The 7,349-nt window shown below is 38.1% G+C and overlaps 1 long non-coding RNA gene across 1 annotated transcript; it reads right to left on the bottom strand.

Annotated features, from left to right (window-relative positions):
• Window positions 1-1,813: 1,813 nt before the first annotated feature.
• Window positions 1,814-6,933, bottom strand: LOC135155139 (uncharacterized). Its single transcript, XR_010294485.1, has 2 exons — window positions 6,444-6,933; window positions 1,814-6,013 (listed from the first exon to the last, which is right to left on the bottom strand). It is a non-coding gene; the product is annotated as an uncharacterized LOC135155139 (long non-coding RNA).
• Window positions 6,934-7,349: the final 416 nt, after the last annotated feature.

Raw genomic sequence — 7,349 nt, 5'->3', positions numbered from 1 at the left:
TGATGGCTGGAGATATTCGAAATGCAGGACCTAAAATAGATCATGACATGGATAAAAAAGTGGTTTTTCAAACAAATCGAGTACATATTGAGTGAGGAAAAAGTTACTGAATTAAGGCTTAGATATAGATCATTACAGTCCATCGAATCGATATTGCATTTAATGTGGATTATTGGTGGATCTCTGGCAATTGATTCCATGGGTCAAATCACCTCTCCAGCCGAAACCATTTCGCATGCGTTGATTATGTACACATCATGTATACGTGCGGTGTTTTATCTTTTGTTAACTCCTACACCAACGATATGCCTCTAGCACACAATGTATTGGGCATTATGCTTTACTTTCCCCAGAAATGGGGGATTAGATTCGAATTCCCGGGGGGACCACTTCCATTGATGAGTGGATACCAGGCACGACCATGTGGTTTCGAAAAGCACCCTAAACAAGGGAAGCAAGGCTTTTCCAGATTATGAAAATGCATCTCTTAACAAGTATTTAGCTTGTGAAACTCTACAAGTATTGAAAACATATCCTCCTTTTTCAGTATTTCTTAAATATCGTTTTTGACACCCTTATAACGTTACATAGGCCTATACGTAACGTACTTGCCCACTCTTCCCCTTTTTACGCGCGGTCGCGCCTGGTATCCACTCTTCGATGGAAGTGGGTCCCCCGGGCGGCCTCTCGAGCTCTGGGAGGAACCAAATGTGGCTTTGGAAAGTCGTCCTAAATCGGATATATCGCTGTTTATAGTAGCAACCATAATTTTGCACACGAAACGCAGATTGAATGTTTCCGTTCCAGATGCGAAACGAAAAAAAATCTCATGTCACACAATTTGCATTGCAGGACAGAGTTTTACGACCATGACGACGGGCCCAAAAGTCTCTTCCAAAATCAACTACCGTCGCAAATAAGCGTTCGCGTTGTCCAACGAAAGGTCGGGAATGCCAGTCTGATGCGGCGTACAGGCCTATAGGCCTACGTAGTATATATATGTAGTATATACTGTATGCGTAGGTTTATGTTCCGTATACTCACAGTGTTTATTCGCCAACTTGAGAGTTCAAAAATTTCCTCCTTGAGACTTTCAAAATGTTGAGGTGTCATTCCACTAGCCTTCCTGAGGGTATATACTCTCAAATTAAAAACACTAGATTTTCCAAGATTTATTAAAAAAGTATTATATGTGATATATTATTTATGAAAATATTATTTATGATATAGCTATAGTTTGAGGAGGCCAATGTTTATAGTAGTCGAGTCCGGAATTGATATGATTTGCAATCGGGTCTGAGTACATAGCATACACTGGCGTCGTCTGCTACGTAAACTAAATGAGCGAATATGACCCAAAATAACCATTATGTTTATGCAAATTAGAACACTTTCCCCTATTCGTATTTTCTGGGACTTTTAGTATGGTCCTCTATGGACCTCAAACAAATGTTCTGCATTGGAATAAATTCTGTTGCAAGTTGTTCCACGTGAAAAGTTAAATTGACTGGACTAATAGTTATCCCTGATAAAACAGGACATTTGAAGCAACTTTTTTTTTTATAAACAAGATGAGCATCTTCTTTTTTTTTCTTCAAATATTCCTTTTTTCCTTTTTCATTCCCTTTTATTCCTCTCATCCTCTTTCTTATTCTTTCTTTCTCCTTTCCCATTTTCCTTTTTTTTCATCCTTTTCTTTTCTTTTTTTCTGCGCTGCAAAAACGAGGGATCCGACTATGTTTTACTTAAGAACAGGGAAAGCTTCAAGATCGGATATAGGAGAATCCTCAATAATACTAAATTCTAAACTTGGTAATCTAATAATTTGACAGCTGATGTACATGAACTTGTTCATAAGGTCAGCAATACACGTTTTTATTCTTTTCAAAATCATTCAAACCAACTGGGATTGTTTATGGAATGGACATTTCAATCAATTGAATACGATCAATACACGATTTCTTTTTGTTACAGATCATTGATGAAGGACTATGTATCATATATTTACTAGAGAGCAGTAGTCACATGACAAAAGTGACTTCAGTTCGTTCAATGGGCAATAAACATGCTTTTATGTATTAGCACAGAAGTTTTATTTTGTTTCAATAAACAAACTAAACAAAACAAGTAATAAATAAAGTCTAAAACTGATGGTATACTGTAATCATTATACATGCAACAACAGATATGTATTGATGTTCATTGATTGGCATTCTACAATATCTGGCCCCGTCACATAAATACTTATGCAGGACTGCAAATGTAAAAGAACAACTTTGATTGGCTCCTGGTCACTGTTTTTAACTAAATATTCAGGCAACATTGATTGTGATTGGCTACTGATATTAAGTGATTGAATACATTACCTAATGGTAAGGAGCCCGATTTATGACATTATCTGCTTAAAAAAGTTGCAAAATGTTCAAAATACACAGAAATGCTCATCGAATAAAAAAAATGTATATGTACATGGGAAATTAAAAGGATATTTTCACTCCTTTCATTTCCTTAAGGCAACTTTACCCTTAACCTCAGTAATATCGTTCAGTGTATGATTGAACCCTCCACCTATCCACCTTGAGCTCCGCTCCTTTATAACCAAGGCTAAGCTAGGCTCACAGCTTTTGGGTATTTATCTCATCTTGGTGAAGTGCACCGATTGTGGATCAATATCTTTCTGAAGGATATCTCGGTCCCATGACCCTCTGTATTCAGCAACACTACATGCATATTATTCAGCAACCTGAAGTTAATACACAGCCAACTTGAACTTTTTCACGCGCTAATTTAAAACAAATTTAACTTATCGATAATAAAAAGTGATGTTTTGGCTCTCTTGTTTGGGTCGCTCATAGATTTGCCCAAACATTGCACGATACCTCTAAAACAGGCTCATATTTGTAAGAACCGTGTTCCATAAAGTTATTAGGATGAAAGAATCGTGATCATGTACCGCAATAAAGATGATTTGTCTTACCCCTTCGATCAATTCCAGAAGATATTCTGAACGACGTATATTACACACAAAAAATAATTTTAGTAGAATGGCAGTATTAACTTTTTTACAGAAGGAAACATGTTTAACACATCTGATTTTATGTACCATTAACGGCGATTCCACTGATTTCTCCCAAGCATTTGTTTAGACAAGCTTTTGTGTTGATTCTATCTTTCTTGAACGTCTTTGAAATATCAAATGCGCTTTTCTGGATAAGATCTAAACGCTAAACACCGTACTCTAAATGAAACCATACGAAGTTTCCGCAACACCATACCCATGCCCTATGTATACGCTTACGTTTAGAATTTGTCAAAAGCCCTTTTATGAAAAAGCAACCTTTTTCGAAAATCGGTGAATCAAAACAGCGTGTCGGCCCGGACTCGAGACAGTCGACAAACATCTTCTTTTTTTTCTTCCGCTCCCAACCTTACGTCGCCATTTGTTTTGCATACGCTAGTCTACGCAAGTGCATGGGTACGCGGGAGGAACGCAGAAAATTTAACATGTTTAATTTTTTGGCGTACTGTTGGCGTAGAGCCAGAGAACACAGGACATACGCAAGCCTGCGCAACACTACGCAACTGTACGCCACTCCTACGCAACACTACGCCAAAATGCCCCGGTTTCTCAAAACGCCTTTTTTGGAATGGCGTAGTTTTGCGTATAGACCGACGTATACTTGCGTAGACCTGGCGCACAGTTGCGTATATTTGCTAATCATTGGAGTACTCAAGCTGGATCCTACTGTTTCTCATCAGGTTTTTGCTGATTGTGCAGACAGTCACGATAAAAGCTCTGCCATAACCAAATCAGCACTGCACTTAATTTGAATGCCTGATTGTTCTGTCCATATTGATGCAAGATGCCAACAAATAAGACCAAGAGGGGCAAGAAATCTCCTGTCCTTTCTGTTTCAAGTGACCAAGGTGGAGATTCAACTGCACCACAATCTGAACATAGTGATGCAGCTAGCGACGAAACTCCAAAACATCAGAAGAGAAAGAGACAGGCAAAACAATCAAGGTACTAATGGATAATTCGTTTTTCCGTTCCAATCATAAAGAATCGAAAGCGGAAATCAGCCCCGTGGTTCGGTTTTTGTAGATCAAAAACAGAAAATTGAAATCAGAAATAATTAGTGGACTTTTTCTGATTTCTCATTCTAAATTTGCGTTTTATATAGCAAATACAAAATCAGAACACGGTTTCAGCTCTGTGGTTTTGTTTGCAAAAACGCAAAAAGCAAATCGCAACACGCTTTCCATGCTTTCCGTTCCGTGATTCTGTTTTCGGACAACCTCACCGCAAACATCAACATTGACGTCGGCTCTCTGATTTCTGATTTGCTTTTCGTTCATCAAGCTATTATTATATTATTTTTTTTAGTTTGGGCGGAGGTCAGTGACGTAATGAGACTAATGTTTTCGGGGCAAGACACGACAAAAGGGCAAAATGATTTCAAATTAAGTGAGTGATCGAAGCAGTAAGCAAGAGGCCACCAGGCCTCATCTGGCGCAGTTGAGCACACCAATAGTTGATGCGATTTCATGTATACAATTCTATACTTTTTTGTTACTTAAGAATTTAAGAATTATATTTATATTTTATTTCTGACAATTGTAAGCGCTGTGATACTTTTTGTGTATAGCGCATATAAATAACCGTTATTATTATTATTATTATCGAGGGAAGCGAGCGAGCCAAAATTAGCTTTTTAATACATAAATCAATTTGTTATGACGGATTTTGTGATGATGTTTAAAACATATATCATATCAAAATCAGTTGCAAAAATTTGATTGATCTATTTAAAAGGCTATTTTGGGCTCGGTCACTTCCCTCGGTCACATCATTTTTTAATTAATTTAGCCCTTTATGTCATGTCTTGCCCAAAAAACTTTACTTTACTTACTTTACTTTACTTTAAGTCCACGATGCTGTAGGCTTGAGTTGAGTGCCTGTTCATCGATCGTAGTATCTCCTCTGGTGGTAGTACAGTATAGTTTAGAATGGACTTAACAGACAACTCATCACATTTTTATCCTACTTCACAGCAGTACAGTGTTCCGGACAACAGCATAGAGTTGCTTGAGACGTTTATAAAGCAGGAAATGATATAGGCCTACTGTATTTTGTTTCCGCAAAGATGCCATACGCAATCGTACGCAACGTTACGTAGACACATTAAACAACTCTACGGAATACTATGCTCCCCTAAGCAGGGACTACGCCGATGAGTACGCAGCGAATTTTCGCGTACTCCCTACGCAACTCTACGCAACCTTCGGTGTGAAAGCCCCTTTAGGATGATCTGCTGTCCCGGTTAACAAATTTTGGACAATGACCTCTAAGCTGTCCACTGTGATTTGACGGGCATTTTCAACAGTTTTACTTTGCTGTAGAAATCTGTCCCCGTTGCAATTGGCATATAACTCAATATTATCTAAAGAAGCTAGTATTCTTAATAACTATGTGTATATAGACGATATTACTCGACTCTAAATAAATGTCTATAGATGTTGAGCAGGTATCGTGTTCAATGTACATGTTCATAATAATGCGCGGAAGATCCGTTCGATTGAAACGTATGAAGCGTCAATTCTTTGATTAAACGTAAATTTGTAGTTTGTTGGTGTTCAATCACGACTCACCTTCAACTGCAACGCCCACTGAACGCTTGATTTGGGACTTTGTTTTTGGAAGTTTCTTGCATAGGCTTATTACGAAGAGATGCGATGGCTGACTCATAAGCATTATATCACAGTCAACATTGGTGGTGCATGTATTATTAAACGAATGAATTGTGCGAGATACAAAGCCATCATTTGGCATTCTAACGCTCCTTTAGGATGATTTCATATGCCTTGGGAACCAGGGTGGTAACACGATGGCCAAAGTCATAGTTTGGTAGAACTCCAGGAGGTAAGGTGATTATAAACTGCTGAAGAATGTTGGTGAAGAAAAGGAACATTTCCATCTTGGCTAATTGCTCACCGAGGCAAACTCGACGCCCTGTGTTTAATGTAAACAAAGCATTCACAGACCGTTAGCTTAAAAAAACGACTTTACTCCAAAATCAGATTAAAATGAAAACTCTAACATTTGTCCTCAAATGACCTTTGACCTAACCATGTGACCTCCAACATAACATGAATGTCCCCAAGTGCATCTATGACCCAAGTTTAGTTGAAAAGGGAGCAACGTTGCAAACATATTTGTCATAATAAATATATTGCCATTAAACTTCAACATTTAAGATCAAACGACCTCTGATCTCACATTGAACAATATTAATGTCTAACGATTCAGATGGTTTATTTGTTGCTAGGAAGTATTTCATTGCGAGAGAATACTACTATCTGCGACTGTAAGCAGAACATATTACATAATCTCGCGGGAAATGGGCGTTGAAGAAAATTAATGTGGGTATATTAATCCTCACCAGCGCCGAATGGCATGTAGGCATCATGTTTAACAACAGCCTTCCCGTCCTCAGTCAAGAAACGCTCAGGTCGGAACACTTCTGGGTCACCCCATATTTTAGGGTTATGATGAATGTACAAGATGTTGATAGCAATGTTGACATCTGCAAGGATATCGTAACTCTTGACCTTTATATCAGAGGTTGTCCGATGTGGAACACCAGTAGGGGCGATTGGACGATATCGGAGAACCTCCATAAGCGTTGCCTCCGTATATGGCATCAATTTGCGATCTTCGAATCGAGGTGTGGCACCGGACCCAATAACTAATTTCATCTCATTTACGACCTAGAAGAAAAAAGAAGAAAGGTGGGTGACATCTAAATGATTTTTATGATTATGTTTTTCAATGATCATACAAGGGTTGCACAATGTACTTTCTCCTTGCAAATATATTGTCACGAAATGGGTTTTATTTCATGTGTAGAAAATTATCTTTGGTTGAGTTATAATGTTTTTGTCGTAGCTGGCGATATTCCATGCATGCTTCTACACTAATAATGAAGTAGAACATGGATGTCATGCATGTTTTGTACAGTTTTTGTGGTATAATTTTTCCTGGAGATGTTTAGCTGATTATTTTGGTTAACACAAGCTCGAACTAAATAAAAGCTTTAATTTGAGAGCAAAGTTATAGCTGATCTAAGATTGTACAAGGTTAACTGTAACAAAAATTGTATAATTAATGCACAAGTACGTTAAGTTTAAGAACTCGTGAGGTTTTACCAATGATCTGTTGAAATACGGCGCCCACGGGATGCATTGCATGCAGAATGGTTTGGATTCGTTATCCAATAAAGTTTGATGCGAACGAAATGATTTATATAATCGTTCGCATGTCTTTCCACGGGGAAACCTAGGATGGA

The sequence above is a fragment of the Lytechinus pictus genome, chromosome 1 (assembly GCF_037042905.1).
Source record: "Lytechinus pictus isolate F3 Inbred chromosome 1, Lp3.0, whole genome shotgun sequence".
Lineage (NCBI taxonomy): Eukaryota > Metazoa > Echinodermata > Echinoidea > Temnopleuroida > Toxopneustidae > Lytechinus > Lytechinus pictus.
This window is presented reverse-complemented; position numbering and strand designations above follow the sequence as displayed.